This window comes from Mesoplodon bidens (assembly GCF_964165515.1).
Source record: "Mesoplodon bidens genome assembly, chromosome: 4".
NCBI lineage: Eukaryota > Metazoa > Chordata > Mammalia > Artiodactyla > Ziphiidae > Mesoplodon > Mesoplodon bidens.
Window position 1 is genome coordinate 13,158,105 of NC_138160.1, and position 21,490 is coordinate 13,179,594.

Here is a 21,490-nt window from a genome sequence, read left to right on the forward strand (position 1 = left end):
TAAAGCCAGACACTATCAAACTCTTAGAGGAAAACATAGGCAGAACACTCTATGACATAAATCACAGCAAGATCCTTTTGGACCCACCTCCTAGAGAAATGGAAATAAAAACAAAAATAAACAAGTGGGACCTAATGAAACTTCAAAGCTTTTGCACAGCAAAGGAAACCATAAACAAGACCAAAAGACAGCCCTCAGAATGGGAGAAAATATTTGCAAATGAAGCAACTGACAAAGGATTAATCTCCAAAATTTATAAGCAGCTCATGCAGCTCAATAGCAAAAAAACAAACAACCCAATCCAAAAATGGGCAGAAGACCTAAATAGACATTTCTCCAAAGAAGATATACAGACTGCCAACAAACACATGAAAGAATGCTCAACATCATTAATCATTAGAGAAATGCAAATCAAAACTACAATGAGATATCATCTCACACCAGTCAGAATGGCCATCATCAAAAAATCTAGAAACAGGGCTTCCCTGGTGGCGCAGTGGTTGGGGGTCCGCCTGCCCATGCAGGGGACACGGGTTCGTGTCCCGGTCCGGGAGGATCCCGCATGCCGCGGAGTGGCTGGGCCCGTGGGCCATGGTCGCTGAGCCTGCGCATCCGTAGCCTGTGCTCCGCAACGGGAGAGGCCACAGCAGTGGGAGGCCCGCGTACCACAAAAAAAAAAAAAAAAAAAAAAATCTAGAAACAATAAATGCTGGAGGGGGTGTGGAGAAAAGGGAACACTTTACACTGCTGGTGGGAATGTGAATTGGTACAGCCACTATGGAGAACAGTATGGAGGTTCCTTAAAAAACTAAAAATAGAACTACCATATGACCCAGCAATCCCAGTACTAGGCATATACCCTGAGAAAACCAGAATTCAAAAAGAGTCATGTACTAAAATGTTCATTGCAGCTCTATTCACAATAGCCCAGAGATGGAAACAACCTAAGTGTCCATCATAGGACGAATGGATAAAGAAGATGTGGCACATATATACAATGGAATATTACCCAGCCATAAAAAGAAATGAAATTGAGCTATTTGTAGTGAGGTGGATGGACCTAGAGTCTATCATACAGAGTGAAGTAAGTCAGAAAGAGAAAGACAAATACCATATGCTAACACATATATATGGAACTTAAGGGGAAAAAAAGTCATGAAGAACCCAGGGGTAAGACAGGAATAAAGACACAGACCTACTAGAGAATGGACTTGAGGATATGGGGAGGGGGAAGGGTAAGCTGTGACAAAGCGAGAGAGTGGCATGGACATATATACACTACCAAACGTAAAATAGATAGCTAGTGGGAAGCAGCCACATAGCACATGGAGATCAGCTCGGTGCTTTGTGACCACCTAGAGGGGTGGGATAGGGAGGGTGGGAGGGAGGGAGATGCAAGAGTGAAGAGATACGGGAACATATGTATATGTATAACTGATTCACTTTGTTATAAAGTAGAAACTAACATACCATTGTAAAGCAATTATACTCCAATTAAAAAAAATAGTCAATAGGAACAGTCATTTGAATTTTAAAAGAATGACTTGGATGGAAGCATGGAAAATGGAGTGAGATGGAGGAGAGACATGAGAGGCAGGGAGATCAATGACAGAGCTTAATGACCAATTGGACACATGAGGCGAAGAAGAAAGAGGAATTTAATAAAACTGGGACTTTTCTGATAACCTATATAAAATAGCATATTTTGTCATTCACTATCCCTTTACTCTGCTTTATTTTTTCCCTATAGAGCTTGACACTAACACACACACACGCACACGCACGCACACACACACACACCCGTTTGTTTTAGCTATTACCCATTTCACCAGTACAATATAAGATTCATAAGGAAGGGGATTTCACTGTCTTTACTGTTATATCCCCAGTGCCGACCACCAAAAAACTACTTATGAAAGGATGAATTAAATGGCTAAGTTAAGAGAATAAGTGACTTGCAATATCATCAGCTAGGATAGGAAATAGAGAAGGAATGGCAGGGTTGTGAGACTTGTGACAGATTCAGTTTGAGGCATGATGATTTTGAGGTGGAACTTCGAGGTGGAATATATGGTCTGGAACTTGATAGAGAAGATGGGGCTATAGATTGATATTTGGAGGTCATGGGTGCTCGGCTATCAGTAAAAGAACAAATTTCTGACTGAGGAGACGTGATATACTGTGTGTGGATCTCAGAGTTTTGTGTGACTTCTGGCCATCAGAACTATCATCTTAATTATCTGCCTCTGGTTCACAGAATTTGTAGGTATGCTTTACAGATGTTAAGGCCATTGGGAATGCTGTTCCTGTGGCCACACCTAACACATACCTGCCTGGCTATCCCTGTCTACTCTGTCATTGACTCCAGTTTACTTTGGAGGTGACAACTTATATATACGTTTTCAATTCTTTGGACAGTTTTAATATTGTTGGCTGAGCATGTCTGCTCTCTTCCCATAAGCCACTTGAAAGAACCGCTCCACTCCCTAAACACAAAACACACACAAACACACACGCATGCATGTGATAAACCTAGAAACTAACAATGAATACAACAGGAATAAGGAATTTGAAAACTCATAAGAGATGTAATGGCAATGAAGATGTTCTACAGTTCAGTATTTAAGACTATTTGGGAGGCAGCCATGACATTCCTTATTATTGAGTGTCAACTACTAGAGGTCATATATTTTTGTTCCTTAAAATAGCAAGGGCATAATGGCCTGTAATAAGTATAACCCATGTCATCTCCCTTCTCATTTTCCAATGTCACTTTAATTAAAAATTACCTGGATGTGATAAGACAGCTCTCAATTTGACTGCCATTCTGCACGTATCTTGAGTCCTCACACTTTTCACAGCAATTTGATGTTTCACATGTTTCATGAGAAAAATAAACTGTAGTATAATTTACTCCATTGGTTTTTAAGCAAATCTGAAGGATACAGTGTAGTAACCAGCATTAACAGTTGGATACAGAGTATATCAAACATGATATTTGTTATAGGCTAAGACTCATCTGTCAAGGTTCAAATTGGATGAATTATATTATTCAGTTATTAAATACTTTCATTACATTTCATTTAAAATGTAATTATTGTTTCTATGACTATCAAAATATACTTTCCCAAAGACCTTCATTCAGGGTTGTGCTCCTTTTAGGAAATGTTGCGACTTTAGGATAGCCACCTCTGTACTTAGATAGAACAGTAGTAGTTCTGAATCAGACACCTCTGACTGTCTTAACTGACTCCTTCCTTCAAAAGACATGACTTAACTCCTAGACTGTGCCCCCTCCAGCACCACTTTTGCTGCATTTGTCAGACTGGATGAAGTCTGAGTTAAAGGTCCAGGCTTGGAGTCTCACATGCTGTTTCCCTCCCTAACTTCTGGGTTTGGATGAAACGCTACATCATGCAGAATGGAATCTAGTGTCCTGAGTGGCCACTGAAAGGCTTGATGACACCACACGGTAACGTGGTGAGTTAGCTTTCCATGGGGGTGAACCTTGACTTACAGGAAATAGGAGATGGTGGGGGGTGGGGGGTGGGAAGTCAGGCAGGTAGCATCTTCCTACCATGGAATAGTCTGAGATGGAATTCTTTCTTGCAGCCCTTCTGGAAGAGTCCAATGTGCCAAGCAATGACCAGCCTTTTTTCTTTCTTTTTTTGAAGTTTTGTATGATGTGGTAGCCAGCCTGGTAACACATTATATCACTTTGCCTTGGTTATTTTCCCCCTCGCACTCACTGTTTTCAATTTTCACCTCCTGTTATGCACTGAATTGTGTCCCCTGCCCCAGTCCAAAATTCACAGGTTGAAGCCCTATGACCAATGTGACTGTATCTAGAGACAGGCCCTTTAGGGAGGTAAGTAAGGTTAAATGAGGTTGTAAGGGTGGGCCCTAATCCAGTAGGGTTGGTGACCTTTTATGATGAGGAAGAACAGAGCAGCCAAGATGACAAAACAGAAGGACCCTGAACTTACTTCCTCTCACAAGCACACAAAAATCACAACTATCTGCAGAACAATCATCAATGCAAAAGCCCATCAGAAAAGATCTTCTGCAATTGAAGACATAAAGAAGGAACCAAGGGACTTCCCTGGTGGTACAGTGGTTAAGAATCCACCTGCCAATGCAGGGGACACAGGTCCAAGCCCTGGTCCAGGAAGATCCCACATGCCGTGGAGCAACTAAGCCCGTGCAACACAACTACTGAGCCTGCGCTCTAGAGCCCACAAGCCACAACTACTAAAGTCCGCACACCTAGAGCCTGTGCTCCACAACAAGAGAAGCCACCGCAATGAGAAGCCCGCGCACTGCAACGAAGAGTAGCCCCTGCTGGCTGTGACTAGAGAAAGCCCGTGCACAGCAACGAAGACCCAACACAGCCAAAAATAAATAAATAAAACAAAGAAATTAAAAAAAAATAAAAGAAGGAACCACAAAGACACAGGTAGGAGGGGTGGACTCACAATATAATTAAATCTCATTCCCTCTGTGTGGGCAACTTACAAACTGGAGAATAATAATATTGCAGAGGTTCTTCAATGGGACTGAGAGTTCTGAGCCCCATGTCAAGCTCCCCAAGTCAGGTCTAGCACCAGGAAGAGGAGCCCCCCGAGCATTTGGCTTTGAAGGCCAGGGGGGCTTAATTGCAAGAGCCCCACAGGACTGGGGGAAATAGAGACTTCACTCTTAAAGGGGGCATGCAAAATCCCACATGCACTGGGACTCAGGGCTAGGTAATTTGGTAGAAGCCTGGGCTAGACCTACCTGCTGGTCTTGGACAGTTTTCTAGAGAGGCAGGGAGCAGCTATGGCTCACCCTGGGGACATAGACACTGGTGGCAGACGTACTGGGGGACATTCAAACACCTGAACACTGCTGTTGGTGGCTACCATCTTGGTTCATTAATGCCAAGACCTGGCCCCACCCAACAGCCTATAGGCAGAAGTGCTGGGGACACCTCAGGCCAAATAACTAACTGGGTGGGGACACAGCACTAACCATCAGCAGATAGGCTGCCTAAAGACTTACTGAGCCCACAGCCATCTCTAGAAATACCCTTAGACATGACCCTGCCCACCAGTGGGCCAAGATCCGACTCCACCCACCAGTGGGCAGGCACTAGCCTTCCTACCAGCAAGCCTACACTAGCCTCTAGTCCAGCTTCACTCAGAGGGCAGACACCAGAAGCAGAAAACTATGATCCTGCAGCCTGCAGACTGAGCCTACCAGCAGCAAGCCAGAGCATACCCTGGAACCAGTTGAACCCTGGCCCTGCCCATTAGCAGGTCAGTGCAATCTTTGGAACATCCTGGACCCCATACACAACTGTGTCAGGAACTTTCTCCCTCCCAACAATCTGAAACAAGCTCTGGGATCCCTAGGCCTGCAGCCAGACTCCAGAAACCAGATCTGCCTGCAAGTAGTTTGGCAGTGACTGCAGGATCTGGCTTCACCTGCAAGTGGGTGAGCAGCCACCCCAGTCTTTTGGACCCTGACTCTGCCCACCACTGAGCAAACACTAGCCCTGGGGCCCCCTAGGGTTCTGCAACCAGCTGCCTTGTAACCAGGCACCACTAAACAGCAGCCAATAGCATCCACAGAAGGCAGGGCCTGGCAGCCAACTGGACTAGGGGCCAACCAAACCTACTAGTCCGCCCACAGAGTCAGCCTAACACAACAGAAGGACCCATGCAGCCCTCTTAGGGGGAACCACCAAGCATACAGCTTGGGTAATGAGATGGGAGTGCACTGCTGGGATGCATAGGACGTCTCCTGTAAAAGGCCACTTCTCCAAGGCTGAGAAACGTGACTAACCTACCACATATATAAAATACAAATAGCAACTTAGGAAAAATGAGGCAACAGAGAAATATGTTCCAAACAAAGGAATAAGATAAAACCCCAGAAGCAGGACTAAGAGAAATGGAGCTAGGTAATCAACGCAATAAAAAGTTCAAAAATACTGATCATAAAGATATTTGAGGGACTTCCCTGGTGGTCCACTGGTTAAAACTCCACACTTCCACTGCAGAGTGCGCAGGTTCCATCCCTACTCGGGGAACTAAGATCCCACATGCCGCATGGCATAAGAAAAAAAAAAAAAAAAAAAAAAAGAAAGAAAGATGCTCGAAGAATTTGGGAGAAGAATAAACAAATACGGTGAGAAGTTTAACAAAAAGGAAAAATAAAGAAAGATGAAATGGAGCTTAAGAATACAATAAGTGAAATAAAAAATACACTAGAAAGAATAAACAGTAGATTAGATGATACATAGGAATGGATCAACAAACTAAAAGAGAGAGTAGTTGAAATCACTTGAACTGAACACAAAAAAATAAAAATGAATAAAAAGAGATGAGGACAGCTTAAGAGACCTATGGTACAATATCAGGCATACTAACATCCACATTATAGGGGTCCCAGAAGGAGAAGAGAGAGAAAGGGGCAGATAACATATTTGAAGACATAACAGCTGAAAACTTCCCTAACCTGGGAAAGGAAACAGACATTCGGGTCCAGAAATCACAGAGTCCCACACAGGATCAACTGAAAGAGAACCATACTAAGATACATTGTAATTAAGACGGCAGAAATTAAAGAGAGGAATATTAAAAATAGCAAGAGAAAAACAATGAATTACTAGAAGGGAACTCCCCTAAGACTATCAACTGACTTTTCAGCAGAAACTCTGCAGGCCAGAAGGGAGTGGTATGATATATTTAAAGTGATGAAACAAAAAACCTATGACCAAGAATACTCTACCCCTCAAGGCTATCATTCAGATTTGAAAGAGAGATCAAAAGTTTTACAGACAAGCAAAAGCTAAAAGAGTTCATCACCTTGAAACAGCCTTCCAAGAAATGTTAAAGGGACTTCTCTAAGCAGGAAAGAAAAGGCCACAACTAGAAACATGATAATTATGAAAGGAAAAATCTCATTGGTAATGGCAAATATACAGTAGTGGTAGTAAGTCAATTACTTATAAAGCTAGTAGGAACGTTAAAAGACAAAAGTAGTAAAATCATCTATATCCACAATAAGTAGTTAAGGAATACACAAAACAAAAGGATGTAAAACATGATGTCAAAAACAGTAAACATGAGGACTGGGAGTAAAAATCCCGGGTTTTAAAAATGTGTTTGAACTTGAGAGATTGGCAACTTAAAACAATCAGGTAAATACATAGATTGCTATATATAAACCTCATGGTAACCACAAATCAAAAATCTATAATAATACACACACCAAAAAAAGGGAAAGAAATCCAAACATAACTCTAAAGATAGTCATCAAATCACAAGGAAAGAGCAAAAGAAGAAGAAAGGAACAAAAAAGAATTACAAAAATAACCCCCATACAATTAACAAAATTGCAATAAGTACATACCTATCAATAATCACTTTACATGTAAATGGACTAAATGCTCCAATCAAAAGACAGAGTGGCTGAATAGATACAAAACAAGATGCAAATATATGCTCTCTACAAGAGATCGAAAGACACACACGAACTGAAAGTGAGGGAATGAAAAAGGCTATTTCATGCAAATGGAAACAAAAAGGAAGCCAGGGTGTAGCAATATTTATATCAGACAAAATAGATCGTAACAAGAGACAAAGAAGGGCATTACAGAATGATAAAGGGATCAATCCAAGAAGAAAATATGATAATTTTAAATATATATGCACCCAACATAAGAGTATCTAAATATATAAACCAAATATGAGCACCTAAATACATAAACCAAATATTAATAGATATAAAAAGAGAAATTGACAATAACACAGTAATAGTGGGGGAATTTAAAACCCTGCTTACATCAATGGACAGATCATCTAGATAGAAAATCAATAAGGAAACACTGACCTAAAACAGCATATTAGACCAAGTGAACTTAACAAGTATACATAGAACATTCCATCCAAAAGCAGCAGAACACACATTCTTTTCAAGTGTCCATGTAATGTTCTCCAGGATAGGTCATATTGTAGGCCACAAAACAAGTCTCAGTAAGTTTAAAAAGACTGACATCCTATCAAGCAACTTTTCTGACCACAACACTGTGAGACTAGAAATCAACTACAAGAAAAAAGACTGCAAAAGACACAAACATGTGGAGGCTAAATAATACGCTACTAAACAACCAACTTGTCACTGAAGAAACTGAAGATGACACAAACTGATGGAAAGATATATCATGCTCATGGATTGGGAGAATTAATATTGTTAAAAATGACCATACTACCCAAGGCAATCTACAGATTCAATGCAATCCCTATCAAAATACTAACGGCATTTTTCACAGAACTAGAACAAATAATTTTAAAATTTGTCTGGAAACACAAAAGACTCCAAATAGCCAAAACAATATTGAGAAAGAAGAACAAAGCTGGAGAGATCATAATCCCTGAATTCAAACCTACAAAGCTACAGTAATCCAAACAGCATGATACTGGCACAAAAACAGACATACAGATTAGTGGAAAAGAAAAGACAGCCCAGAAATGAACCCACAGTTATATGGGCAATTAACATACAACAAAGGAGGAAAGAATGTACAATGGGGGAAAGACAGTCTCTTCAATAAATGGTGTTGGGAAAACTGGTCAGTTACATGCAAAAGAAGCAAACTGGACAACTCACACCATGTACAAAAATAAACTCAAATGCATTAAAGATATAAATGTAAGACCTGTAACCATAAAACTTCTAAAAGAAAATGTAAGAAGTATACTCTTTGACATTGGTCTTAGTAATATTTTTTTTGAATATGTCTCCACAGGCAAGGGAAACAAAAGCAAAAATAAACAAATGGGACTACATCAAATTAAAACATTTGCACATACGGAAACTATCAACCAAATGAAAAGGCCGCCTACTAAATGGGAGAAGATATTTGCAAATGACATACAGTAAGTCCCCTACATACAAACCTTCAAGTTTTAAACTTTCAAAGGTGTGAATGTGCGTTCCATCATTGTCAGGCGTGAGTGAAATTGCAGCTTGCCCTCTGTCTCCTATTGCTGACGATCCTTCAGCTCTACCCTCTCCCACCTCCTCTCCCTCCTCCAGTAACTCTTCTTGCCTGTTCCCTCGATGCCAGCTGTTGTACTGTACTACTGTACTTTTCAAGGAAACATACTGTAAGATTAAAAATGTTTTCTTTATTTTTTGTGTTTGTTTTTTATGTATTATTTGTGCGAAAGGTACTATAAACCTATTATAGTACAGTACTATATAGCCGATTGTGTTAGTTGGGTACCTAGGCTAATATCGCTGGACTAACGAACAAACTGGGCTTATGAATGCACTCTCAGAAAGGAACTTGTTTGTAAGTAGGGGACTTACTGTAGATGATAAGGGGTTGATATCCAAATTGTACAAAGAATTCATACAACTCAACATCAAAAAAACAACCAAATTAAAAAATGGACAGAGGACCTGAGTAGACATTTTTCCAAAGAAAATATGCAGATGACCAACAGACACATGAAAAGATGCTCAACATCACTAATCGTCGGGGGAATGCAAACCAAAATCGCAATGAAACATCCCCTTTATATCTGTCAGAATGACTATTATCAAAAAGACAACAAGTAACAAGTATTGGCAAGGATTGGAAAAAAGAACCCTTGTGCACTGTTGGTAGGAATGTAAATTGGTGTAGCCACTATGGAAAACATTATGGAAATTGCTCAAAAAATTAAAAATAGAACTACCATATGATCCAGTAATTCCACTTCTGGATATTTATCCAAAGAAAATAAAAACAGTAATTAGAAAAGATATATGCAACCCTATGTTCATAGCAGCATCATTTACAATAGCTAAGATATGGAAGCAACCTAAGTGCCCATCAACAGATGAATGGATACACACACACACACACAGTGGAATATTACTCAGCCATAAAAAGAATGAAACCTTGCCATTTGTGACAACATGGATGGCCTAGAGGGTATTATGCTAAGTGAAATAAGTCAGAGAAAGACAAATTATGATATCACTTACATGTGGAATCTAAAAAACAAAACAAATGAACAAACATAACAGAGACATAGATACAGAGAACAAACATGTCGTTGTCAAGGGGAGGAGTTGAGGGGGAGATAAGACATAGGTGAGGGAGACTGAGGCACACATTTCTAGTTACAAAATAAATGAGTCATGGGTATGAAATGTACAGTGTGGGGAAAATAGTAAATCATTATGTAATATCTTTGTATGGTGACACACGGTAACTAGACTTATCGTGGCGATCAATTTGAAATGTATAGAAATATTGATTCACTATGTTATATATCAGGAATCAACATAGTGTTGTAGGTCAATTATACTTCAAAAGCAAACAGACGCATGGAAAAAGAAATCAGATTTGTGGTTACTAGGGGCATGGGTGTGGGTGGGATATTGGGTGAAGGCAGTCAAAAGGTACAAAACTTCCAGTCATAAGATAAATAAGTACTAGAGATGTAATGTAGAACATGATAATGATAATTAACACTGCTGTACTATACATATGAAAGTTGTTAAGAAAGTAATCCTAAGAGTTCTCATCATAAGGAAAAAATGCTTTTTTTCCCTATTTCTTTAATTTTGTGTTGATATGAGATCATGGATGCTCACTAAACTTATCATGATAATCATTTCATGATGTATATAAGTCAAATCACTATGCTGGACACCTAAACTTATACAGTACTGTATGTCATTTATATCTCAATACAACTGGAAAAAAAATTAAATTCTAAAAAACTTGTTTGTATTAGTCAATATTGTGTAGGTTAGCATTCTCCAAGTGTGGTCTGGGGACATTTTCCATGGGTCTATGAGGTCAATTTCAAAATCAATGATTAAATGCTAAAATGTTATTTGCCTTTTTCATTCTCAATCTCTCATGAATGTATTGTGGAGTTTTCCAGAATGTGATACTGCAGCTCTTTGAATGCAGAAGCAGACCCCAAAATCCAGCTTTATTCTGCTTAGCCAGACATTAAAGAGATTTGCAAAAATGGAAACAGTGCTACTCTTCTCACAGTTATTTGTTTTAGAAAATATATTTTTCATTAAGGTATTACTATGCTAATGTATAATGGATTCATTTACATATTTTTAAAATTTCTGTTTTAATATATAAAACAGTAAATATCAATATATAGAACCCACATAAACAAAAGCCCATTGAGGTCCTGTTTTAAAATGTAGGCTCTATTATTACTCAGGTATGGTTAGGTCAATAGACCAGGAGATGACTGTCACTGAAAGGGAAGTCTGTTCCCAAGAGTAGGAGGCCTGCCATGTCACACAGGGACAAACAGGGACACCGGGAAGCACTAGTCAGTCAGAAGGTTGAAGGCGTGAGGGGAAAGCATGGGTGAGAGCCTTATTGTGGTTTTTGCAGAAAGGAACAGGCAAGGCAGGGTAAGCAGGTTTAGGATTGGCTAGTTTGAATAATTTCAGCAGGCTCTTAGGTGTGGGGGCTGTCCTAGGGTTTCCTGGATCTGGCCCTGAGGTGACTAGGACAGGTGAATACAGGCATACCTCGGAGATACTGCTGGTTTGGTTCCAGACTATTGCATTAAAGCAAATGGGGCAATAAGGCGAGTCACACGAATTTTTTGGTTTCCAGTACATATAAACATTATGTTTACACTATGCTGTAGTCTATTAAGTGTGCAATAGCATTATGTCTAAGAAAACAATGTACATACCTTAATTAAAAATTAATGCTGGGTTTCCCTGGTGGCACAGTGGTTGAGAGTCCGCCTGCCGATGCAGGGGACACGGGTTCATGCCCCGGTCCGGGAAGATCCCACATGCCGCAGAGCGGCTGGGGCTGTGAGCCATGGCTGCTGAGCCTGCGCGTCCGGAGCCTGTGCTCAGCAGCAGGAGAGGCCACAACAGTGAGGGGCCTGCGTACTGCAAAAAAAAAAGTCATAATTTCAGAACAAAAGAAAATCATTTAAATTGAATTACTTTAGCTTAATGAGAAACTCCCTATATTATCCTTATTTGCTCAATTTTTTATCATGAATTAGTGAGATTTCATCACTACTTAGGAAGAGTTCAGGGACTAGTGCTTGGAAATTTCTGACATCTAGGACAATTGTGGATGGAAATGACGTGAAGGAGAGGAAAGACCTTACCTTGTTTATATGCTGAAAGGACCCAGCAGAGAGGGAGAAGATTGAACATACTGGAAAAAGGGACACCTGAGAGAACTCCTGGAGGAGGTGAAAGAGCAAAGGAGGGAGTGGTCTGAAATAGGAGGATAGAGAGAGAAACCTCTCCTTCGAAAATTGGTTGGATAGGAGGAGAGGGTGCTCTTGAAGATAAGTTAGTTGAGGGAACGAGAGAAGCTGAGGGAGTCCACCCCGAATGGCACTGATTTTCTCTGTGAATCACAGGCAAGTTTACTGCTGAAGGTGAGCAGCGCAGGGAATGTTGAAGGTTTAGGCCCATTGCAGGGATTGGTGAAGGGAGCCCACGGAGCACAAACAACAGGAGATGGCGCAGAACTGAAGGCCCAGCTGAGTTTAGACCTTAAATAGTAATAGCATGAAACACATGGTAGCCTACCTTTCCTAACTCAGCTTCTTAGCCCTGGCATTGAATAGAGATGGGGTTGGGGTGAGTGTAGGGAACTGATGTTTACTGAAAGGCTGTGTAGGGTGATGGTTAAGAGCACGGCGTTTGAAGTCAGCTAGCCTGAGTTAAAATCCTGTCACTTTCCTATTCAGTAAAATGGGGCCAATAATAGTCTTGTGGTGCTGTTTTATGTGCGTAACAGTGGTTTTGTGGAGATGTTTTGAAGGGTAAGTGACTAAATATATGCTGTGGATTTTCTTTCCACATCCCTGCTTCTGGGGGTTAAGGGACCCACCTAGGTTTCAGGGTTTCACGATTAGGTGAATGTAGGACTCTTGAAAAGGGACTGTTGGGCTGCACCCCACAGGTCTGTGAGCCCAGTATTTGCCCAGCTTGAAGACCGCAGAAGGACCCCAGAATCAGTGACAGAGACATCAGTGGTGTTAACGGATAGGGGGATCTTACCTGTGTGAAGCGAGGTCCGGGCGTGACTCCCCGTCCTGTGGAGCAGACAGCGGACCGTCTTCACTACCACGGGGAGAGGGAGGCTACCATCTGCAGGGGGAATTGATGTCAGGTTGGCTCATCGGTTACCAGGGAAACCAGCAGAGGAGCATGCCCCTCACCACCCCTTTGATGAGCTAGCAAGGTGCGGATGTTCTGATCTAATGAGCAATCACTAGTTGGGGCCCGGGGCGAGTACGTAGCCGTTTTCTGAGGAGGGAAGGTCGGTCAGGTGAGTAGGATGTAGCTGAGGCAGGGACTGGTCAGCCAGGGGATGCACAGAGAACAAGGGAGCAGCCATTGTGGGGGGCCCGACCGTATGGGGCCAACCCAGCCCCTCTGCCCCCCCTGCCCGTTTCCTGAGGCTCCTCCTCCGTGGTCCTCATGGTCCTTTCTGGTTGTGGTGGGGAATAGAAGGCAGGTATACCTGGGTCTCCCGTTTTGTTTCCAAAGCATATTTTGGCATAATGTCTAGGCCCTACTTTCTTCGGGCCTTTAGTTTTATATCTCAATGACCTGCTTTAGAAGTAAACTACACCCTGCCTCTGATTTGCGTTTTACTCTGATAATCCCAGTCTACCTATTCATCCACGTGCCCTCCAGAGAAGTACCTCTGCATCGCAGGGAGAGGTCACATATGTGGAAGAGGCGAAAGATAAAAGCATAAAAATATGTTTGAGAAAATCTCTTCTTACCTACTAACTCTCTTAATTCTCCTGTGGGTAGATGTTTTCATCCCCCTAAAATACCCAGTGCTGATGCTCAGAGGGATCCGTAATGTGGGCAGGGTGACTTACACAGCTGTTCACTGTCAGAGGCACAGAACAATTCTACGCCTGTGCTCTTCCACCTGGTGCTCTGTGCGGCCTCAAACAAAGGGCTGCACGGGTCCCGTGGGGGCCTGAGGGCTGGAGGCATCAGAGCACTGGGGTGAGGGAGTCCTAGGTGCGGGGGAGAGAGTACAGAGCCTAGGCAAGAAGAGAAGGAGGGGCCCTGTGCGCAGAGAGGCGGGGGCTGAGCAAGTGGGGAGGGGAGAGGAGGGGTGACTTCTGGAACGATGGGACGTGAAGCTGATGATTTTAAGCGGTTCACTTCCAGAGGATGACGAGTAGCCACAGGACTACTGAAGAGACGCTGAGCACCATTGTGTGGAGGACACTAAGAAGCATGAGTTTCAGCTGTTTGAGTGAAAGTTGAGAAATAGATCTGATGTCAGAGTCCTTTACAAATGTTTGAGGAGTGAGCTTGTGGTTGAAAACAGAGTAGGCAGGGGCCAGGGTAGCAGAGGCCCGGAGCTGGTGCAAGGCAGGAGCCTCCCAGGAAGAGGGGCTGCAGAGGTAGAAAGAACCTTGGTTTTTAATCGTAGCACATGGCAGTTCTCATACATGACTCTGTATGGTCCTCCCAGCAATTCTGTGAGATGCATACAGGGCGGGAAATAGACTTTCTCCGCAAAAACCAGCTGCGAAGCGTCAGCCCTGGGACTCAGACCAAGCCTCCCAACTTGACCCACGCTGTTTGTAGTTTTCCACGCGAGGCTTGATTCTCTGCATACTATTCACAGTAGGAGAGCAACCTCTTAGAAAGAAAACTTATAGACTCTACACAGAAATGAAAGAACTTTTCTCTAAGTTTTCTTCACCCTAGACTCTATGTTAAAAACTTCAGGCTGTAAATTGTGAGAAAGAGCTGTTGGACTGTCAGGAATTGGTGCAGGTGAGGTTCTTATGGTGCCATCTAGTGTCCGTGATTGGACTTACAAAACTTTGGCTATAAGTATTCTGAAAAATAATTTATGTAAGGAAATAGCAAGTAACTGATTAATTTTGCAAAACAATAGACATTAAAACACCTAATACTTTCCCCTCCCTGCCAGGAAGATTTATTAACCTGGCCTCTTGATCACCCCGAGAGCTAGACCAATGCAGTGAATTACTTCATTGCATAACACAGAAATTATGACCTAGTGAAGTCCAAGGTTACCTTATTTTCTTTTCATTATACCAGTTGATCCAATACCTTAAAGATCATGAAGCTTGGTGCTAGAAGTGTCTGAGGCATTCAGGTCTTCATTCAGTAGAATGATGTATACAGCAGTGCTTCATAAACTGTAAAATGCTAAGTAAAAGTATTATATAGAGCTATTATTTCACATATACGATTCCATACCCTTGACACACCTCCCTTCTAAGCCTCATAACATGTTTATAAGATAAGAGTTGCTATCTAGACTTTATATCTGAAGAAGCTGAGGCTCAGAGATGTTATATGACTTGCCCAAGGTCATAGAGCTAATTTTCTCTTTGCTATACTACATTGCCACTATGACACTGATATAAGGAATTAACATGAGTTTATTCAGCAGAAATTTATTAATGCTCACTACTGCCATCCGCTGGGTTAGGAACAAGGTATATAACGACTTATGAGTGTTGGGAACTGAATGTTTGTGTCCAACTAAAATTCGTATGTTGAAGCCCTAGCCCCTAATGTGACATATCTGGAGGTAGGGGCTTTGTGGAAGTAACATTAAATGAGGTCATAAGGGTAGGGTCCTGATCCAATAGGATTACGTCCTTAAAGATAGGAAGAGAGACCAGACCCAGATCTTGCTTTCTCTCGGCAGGCACATGCAGCAAGAAGGCAGCTGTCTGCAAGCCAGGAACAGAACTCTCAATAGAACCCGACCATGCTGGCACCCTGATCTCACTTTCAGCTCCAGAACTGGGAGAAAATTAATTTCTGTTGTTTAAACCACCCAGTGTATGGTATTTTGTTATGGCAGCCCAGCCCAAGCCAACTAAAACAATGAATATCTACTCCCCCTAAGCTGCTTCCAACTTTATTAGGGAAGTCAGCTGTTAGATAAATCACAACCTAACTTGCTGAGATAGATGTATGGACACCTGATATTTCTAAATGATTGCCTTAGAAAGAATCCTGATGAGACTGGTGGTGACAGGCTACCACAGATGTCAGACAGCTCTAAACTCAAATACATTTAAGAGATGACCTCTTACTTAGAGGTACCTTGTCATTAATAAACATGGACTTTCTCTCAGAACCCCATGTGCCCTCTTTGCGTAGGAGATGGAATGGGGTTGCAGAGCCAGTGACTGAATGTGGCTTTGGGTTCTGGTTCAAGAACAGAACTTGTGGTCCTCAGCTGCTACATCTATAAAATGAGACGGTTTTGACTAGCTGCCATCTGAGGCAGTCATCAGAATATTTTTGCTCACTTTGTCCCTAAAAGAGTTTTGAAAAACTGTGAAACTGTTTCAAAATATTATAAATTTTGAAAGTTGACATCTAAAATTTTCCATTAGAAATGTAGTTTTAAAGAATGTAATTTCCATTATACTATAAATATTGACACTTTAAAATAAAATCACCACATGACTCATGTTTCCAGTACCATCAAAATAACATATTTATTAGAAAGTCACTATCATTCATAAAAAAGACTGCATTTCACATCATTCCTTTTTCTCAGTGAAATATTATTTTCACTCCATTCTCCATTCCCAGAATTTTATGTAATGCAGTGTATTTTTATGTTTGAAAGTCTTTTAAAATTAAAATTAAAAATTACCTGAAAGTTTTATTATAATTATCAGTAGTTAAAATTTGAAACAATATATTATAAATTTTGAAAATAATTACACATAATTAGTAAAATTTTATTGGATACATCTCTCAAAATCTATTGATGAATGTTATTTATTGTTAGAAAGAGATAGAATTTAATCTAGACTCAATTTCTATTTTGGGGTTTTACAGATATAAGCACTCAGAGACATTGTTCTCATAAATAGATGAGAATAGTTTTATTATAGTAAAGTCATTCAATTATTTCAACTTCTGAATTGCATGCCAGAAGTATCACAGTAATCTCTCATTAAATGTTATTTTAAATCATCAACTTTAGGTTCTCCATCAAATTTGTTGAAAGCAAAGAATGAGAAACCCCCTGAATTACAAAAGGATTGATTATCCAGTCTTTACAGTCAATCTGGGACTATTATAGGACAATCATCTCACTTATAAACACTAATTCTAAGGAAGAGTGCTAAGTAAGGCAGAGAGCCTTGCAATGAGCATGTCGCCTGGATGACCTAAGATGCTACCAATGTTTCTTACCTATACTCTGCTTGGTTCTCTCAACACTCTCACTCAGGAGCAATGCTTTCTTTGAGTAAAATTATCATCACTCTTATAACCACACTCTACATTATATCTGAATGAACATATTGGGCAAACTGTTCTACTGAATACCAAAATACCCACTCATAAAGAGAAGAAAAGGAAAGACACAAAGCCTGAATGCAAATTTTTGATGCCTTATATGGGAGACTTCTCCGAAAGCAGAAGTGCCATCCAATAGAAATATAATGTGAGCCATATATGTAATTTAAAATTTGTTTAAAAAGCAAAAAGCAGCAGGTGAAATTAATGTTATATGTAATGCAATATTTTCAAAATATAATCATTTCAACATTCAGTCAATATAAAAAGTTAAAAATGAGGTAGTTTTACATTTTTTTGGTACTATTCCTTGTAGTATTTTATACAAGCAGCAAATCTTAATTCACACCAGCTACATTTCAGGTGCTCAATATCCACATGTGACTAGTGACTATTATATTGGACAACACAGCCCTTTAGAGACACACTGTAGTAAGATTTGGGATGGATAAGAGAGCAGTCTTTTGTTTTTGTAAAGTAAGAATATGGTGAACATAAGAGAAGTGGTCAGAAAGGAAAATAGTCCTATCCATGCCCTCGTACAGCTGTGAAAGGTATCTTTCACCCCAGGGCCTACACTGCACAGCTGTACGAAGTGGCCCTGGTGTACCTCAAGAGATAGAGGTACCCCCATTTGAAGATCATTATTTTAAGATGAATTCTAGCTGCCAGGGTCTTTGGAAAATAATGCAATGATAATGAAATTATGCAGCCTTATCTTCTGGAGAAGACCTAGTCAACTATTCTCTAAAATACTGGAGCAAGTAAAAAGAAAAAATTCATGAGACAATGATTAGCAAAAGATCCAGAAAGCCCTTGTTACTTTGTCAGCAATATCCTGGTATGACTTTTCTAAGGTATGGTTGACAACCTACCATATTGCAAGTAGAGAGTTTTTGGTAATAGTAGGGTGATGTTTTCCCCTCTGACTTTGATGGAGATAAGATGAGGTTATATGAAAATCATCAACCTAACATCAGATTACTCTAGGAGGTGAAGATTTCTTATGTTAGGGCACAGAAATGACTAAGAATCTCTTCCTTACTGTTATTTTCTTAGGAAACTTCTACAATTTGTCCCTCTAGCTCTTTCTAAATTCCAGTGTACAGTATGAATGTTGGGCTTCCTTTCCAAAGGAACACAGATGCTTGTCCTAAAAGGTAAGTATAAAGAAGTATTCTATGATACTGTCTTAGTTGGCTTGGGCTGCCATGACAAAATACCATAGACTGGGTGGCTTAAACAACAGAAATTTATTTTCTCACAGTTCCAGAGGTTGGGAAGTATAAGATCAAGGTGTTAGCTGATTTGGTTTCTGGTGAGAGCTTTCTTCCTGGCTTTCAGATGGCTGCCTTCTGTGTCCTCCATGGCAGAGAGAGAAGCCTGGTGTCTCTTCCTTTTCTTATAAGGACACCAACCCTGTCAGATTAGGGCCCCACCCTTATGACCTCATTTCACCTTCATCACCTCCTCACAGGTCTTATCTCTAAATGTCTTAGTGAATTCAAGCTGCTGTAACAAACTACCATACACTGCATGGCTTAAACAACAGAAATTTATTTCTTACAGTTCTGGAGACTGGAAGTTCAAGAGCAGGGTGCCAGTACGGTTGAGTTCTGGTAAGGAAAGTTTTCTGATTTGTAGACTGCTGACTTCTCCTTATATCCGCACCTGGCAGAGAGCAGAGAGGAAGAGCAACTTTCTTGTGACTCTTTTTTAAAAAAATTAAAAAATGTAATTTATTTCTGGTATTTATAATTTTTTACTGAAATATAATCAACTTACAATGTTTCAGTTGTACAGTAGTGATTCAGTTATATATATATATACATGTTCTTTTTCAGATTCTTTTCCATTATAGGTTACTCCAAGATACTGTATATAGTTCCCTGTGCTATACAGTAGGTCCTTGTTGTTTGTGTATTCTATATATAGTAGTGTGTATCTTTTTATCCCAAATTCCTAACTTATCCATCCCTCCTCCTTTCCCCTTTGGTAAGTGTAAGTCTGTTCTCTGTGTCTGTGAATCCATTTCTATTTTGTTAATAAGTTCATTTGTATCATTTTTTAGATTCCATATATAAATGATATCATACGATATTTGTCTTTCTCTCTCTGACTTACTTCACTTAGTATGATAATCTCTAGGTCCATCTGTGTTGCTACAAATGGCATTATTTCATTCTTTTTTATGGCTGAGTAGTATTCTATTATATAAATATACTATCTCTTCTTCGTCCATTCATCTGTCATTGGACATTTAGGTTGCTTCCATGTCTTGGCTATTGTAAATAGTGCTGCTACAAACATTGGGGTGAATGTATTTTTTTGATTTAGAGTTTTCATCTTTTCCAGATATATGCCCAGGAGTGGGATTGCTGGATCACATGGTAACTCTATTTTTAGTTTTTAAGGAACTTTCATACTGTTCTCCACAGTGGCTGCAGCAATTTACATTCCTACCAACAGTGCACAAGGGTTCCCTTTTGTCCACACCCTCTCCACCATTTATTATTTGTAGACTTTTTGATGATGGCCATTCTGACTGGTGTGAGGTAATACCTCACTGCAATTTTGATTTGCATTCCTCTAATTATTAGCGATGCTGAGCATCTTTTCATGTGCCTGTTGGCCAGCTGTAGGTCTTCTTTGGAGAAATGGCTGTATAGGTCTTCTGCCCATTTTTTAAAAATAGATTTATTTTTATTTATTTAGTTTTGGCTGTGTTGGGTCTTCGTTGCCGTGTGTGGGCTTTCTCTAGTTGAGGTGAGTGGGGGCTACTCTTCGTTGCGGTGCATGTGCTTCTCATTGTGGTGGCTTCTCTTGTTGCAGAGCACGGGCGCTAGGTGTGCAGGCTTCAGTATTTGTGGCACTTGGGCTCAGTAGTTGTGGCTCGCAGGCTCTAGAGCGCAGGTTCAGTAGTTGTGGTACACGGGCTTAGTTGCTCCCCAGCATGTGGGATCTTCCTGGACCAGGGCTTGAACCCATGGCCCCTGCAATGGCAGGCAGATTTTTAACCACTGCGTCACCAGGGAAGTCCCTTCTGCCCATTTTTTGATTGGGTTGTTTCTTTTTTGATATTGAGCTGTATGAGCTGTTTGTGTATTTTGGAGATCAATCGCTTGTTGGTTGCATTGTTTGCAAATATTTTCTCCCAGTCTGTAGGTTGTCTTTTCATTTTTGTTTATGATTTCCTTTGCTGTGAAAAAGCTTTTAAGTTTAATTAGGTCCCATTTGTTTATTTTTGGTTTTGTTTCCATTACTCTAGGAGACAGACCCAAAAAAATATTGTTGCGATTTATGTCAGAGTGTTATGCTTATATTTTCCTCTAGCAGTTCCTGTACTCCAAAAACTATATGATGAAGATGACACAAACAGATGGAAAGATATACCGTGTTCTTGGATCGGAAGAATCAATATTGTTGAAATGACCATACTACCCAAAGTAATCTACAGATTCAATGCAAACCCTATCAAATTACCAATGGCGTTTTTCACAGAACTGGAACAAAATTTTTTTAATTGTGTGTGGAAACAGAAAAGAAACTAAATAGCCAAAACAATCTTGAGAAAGAAGAACAGAGCTGGAGGAATCACGTGCCCTGACTTCAGACTATACTACAAAGCTACAGTAATCAAAACAGTATGGTACCAAAAAAAAAAAGACACATAGATCAATGGAACAGGATAGAAAGCCCAGAAATAAACCCATGCACTTATGGTCAATTAATCTATGACAACGGAGGCAAGAATATACAATGGAGGAAAGACAGTCTCTTCAATAAGTGGTGCTGGGAAAACTGGACAGCTACATGTAAAAGAATGAAATCAGAACATTCTCTAACACCATATACAAAAATAACTCAAAACGGATTAAAGGCCTAAATGCAAGACCAGATACTCTTGTGACTCTTATAAGGCACTAATCTCATTCATGAGGACTTTACCTTCTTGACCTCATTTGATCCTAATTACCTCTCAATGGTCCCACCTCCTAATACCATCCCATTTGAGTATAGGGTTTCAACACATGAATTTTGGGAGGACACAAATATTCAGCTCATATCACCAAATATAGTTACATTGGGGGTTAGGGTTTCAACATATGAATCTGGAGGGGCCATGATTCAGTCCATAGCA

The 21,490-nt window shown here is 40.5% G+C and overlaps 1 long non-coding RNA gene across 6 annotated transcripts in view; it reads right to left on the reverse strand.

Annotated features, from left to right (window-relative positions):
- Nucleotides 1-21,490, reverse strand: part of LOC308616960 — a 63,768-nt gene that overhangs the window by 35,751 nt on the left and 6,527 nt on the right. For 5 of the 6 annotated variants that reach the window (XR_014015779.1, XR_014015780.1, XR_014015782.1 and 2 more), the window contains exons 2-5: nt 18,917-19,020; nt 15,088-15,212; nt 13,066-13,155; nt 11,724-11,931 (exon numbers count right to left, since the gene is read on the reverse strand). This is a non-coding gene — a long non-coding RNA (uncharacterized lncRNA). The remainder of the gene's footprint in view (nt 1-11,723; nt 11,932-13,065; nt 13,156-15,087; nt 15,213-18,916; nt 19,021-21,490) is intronic. The other variant, XR_014015781.1, reaches the window with a different exon arrangement.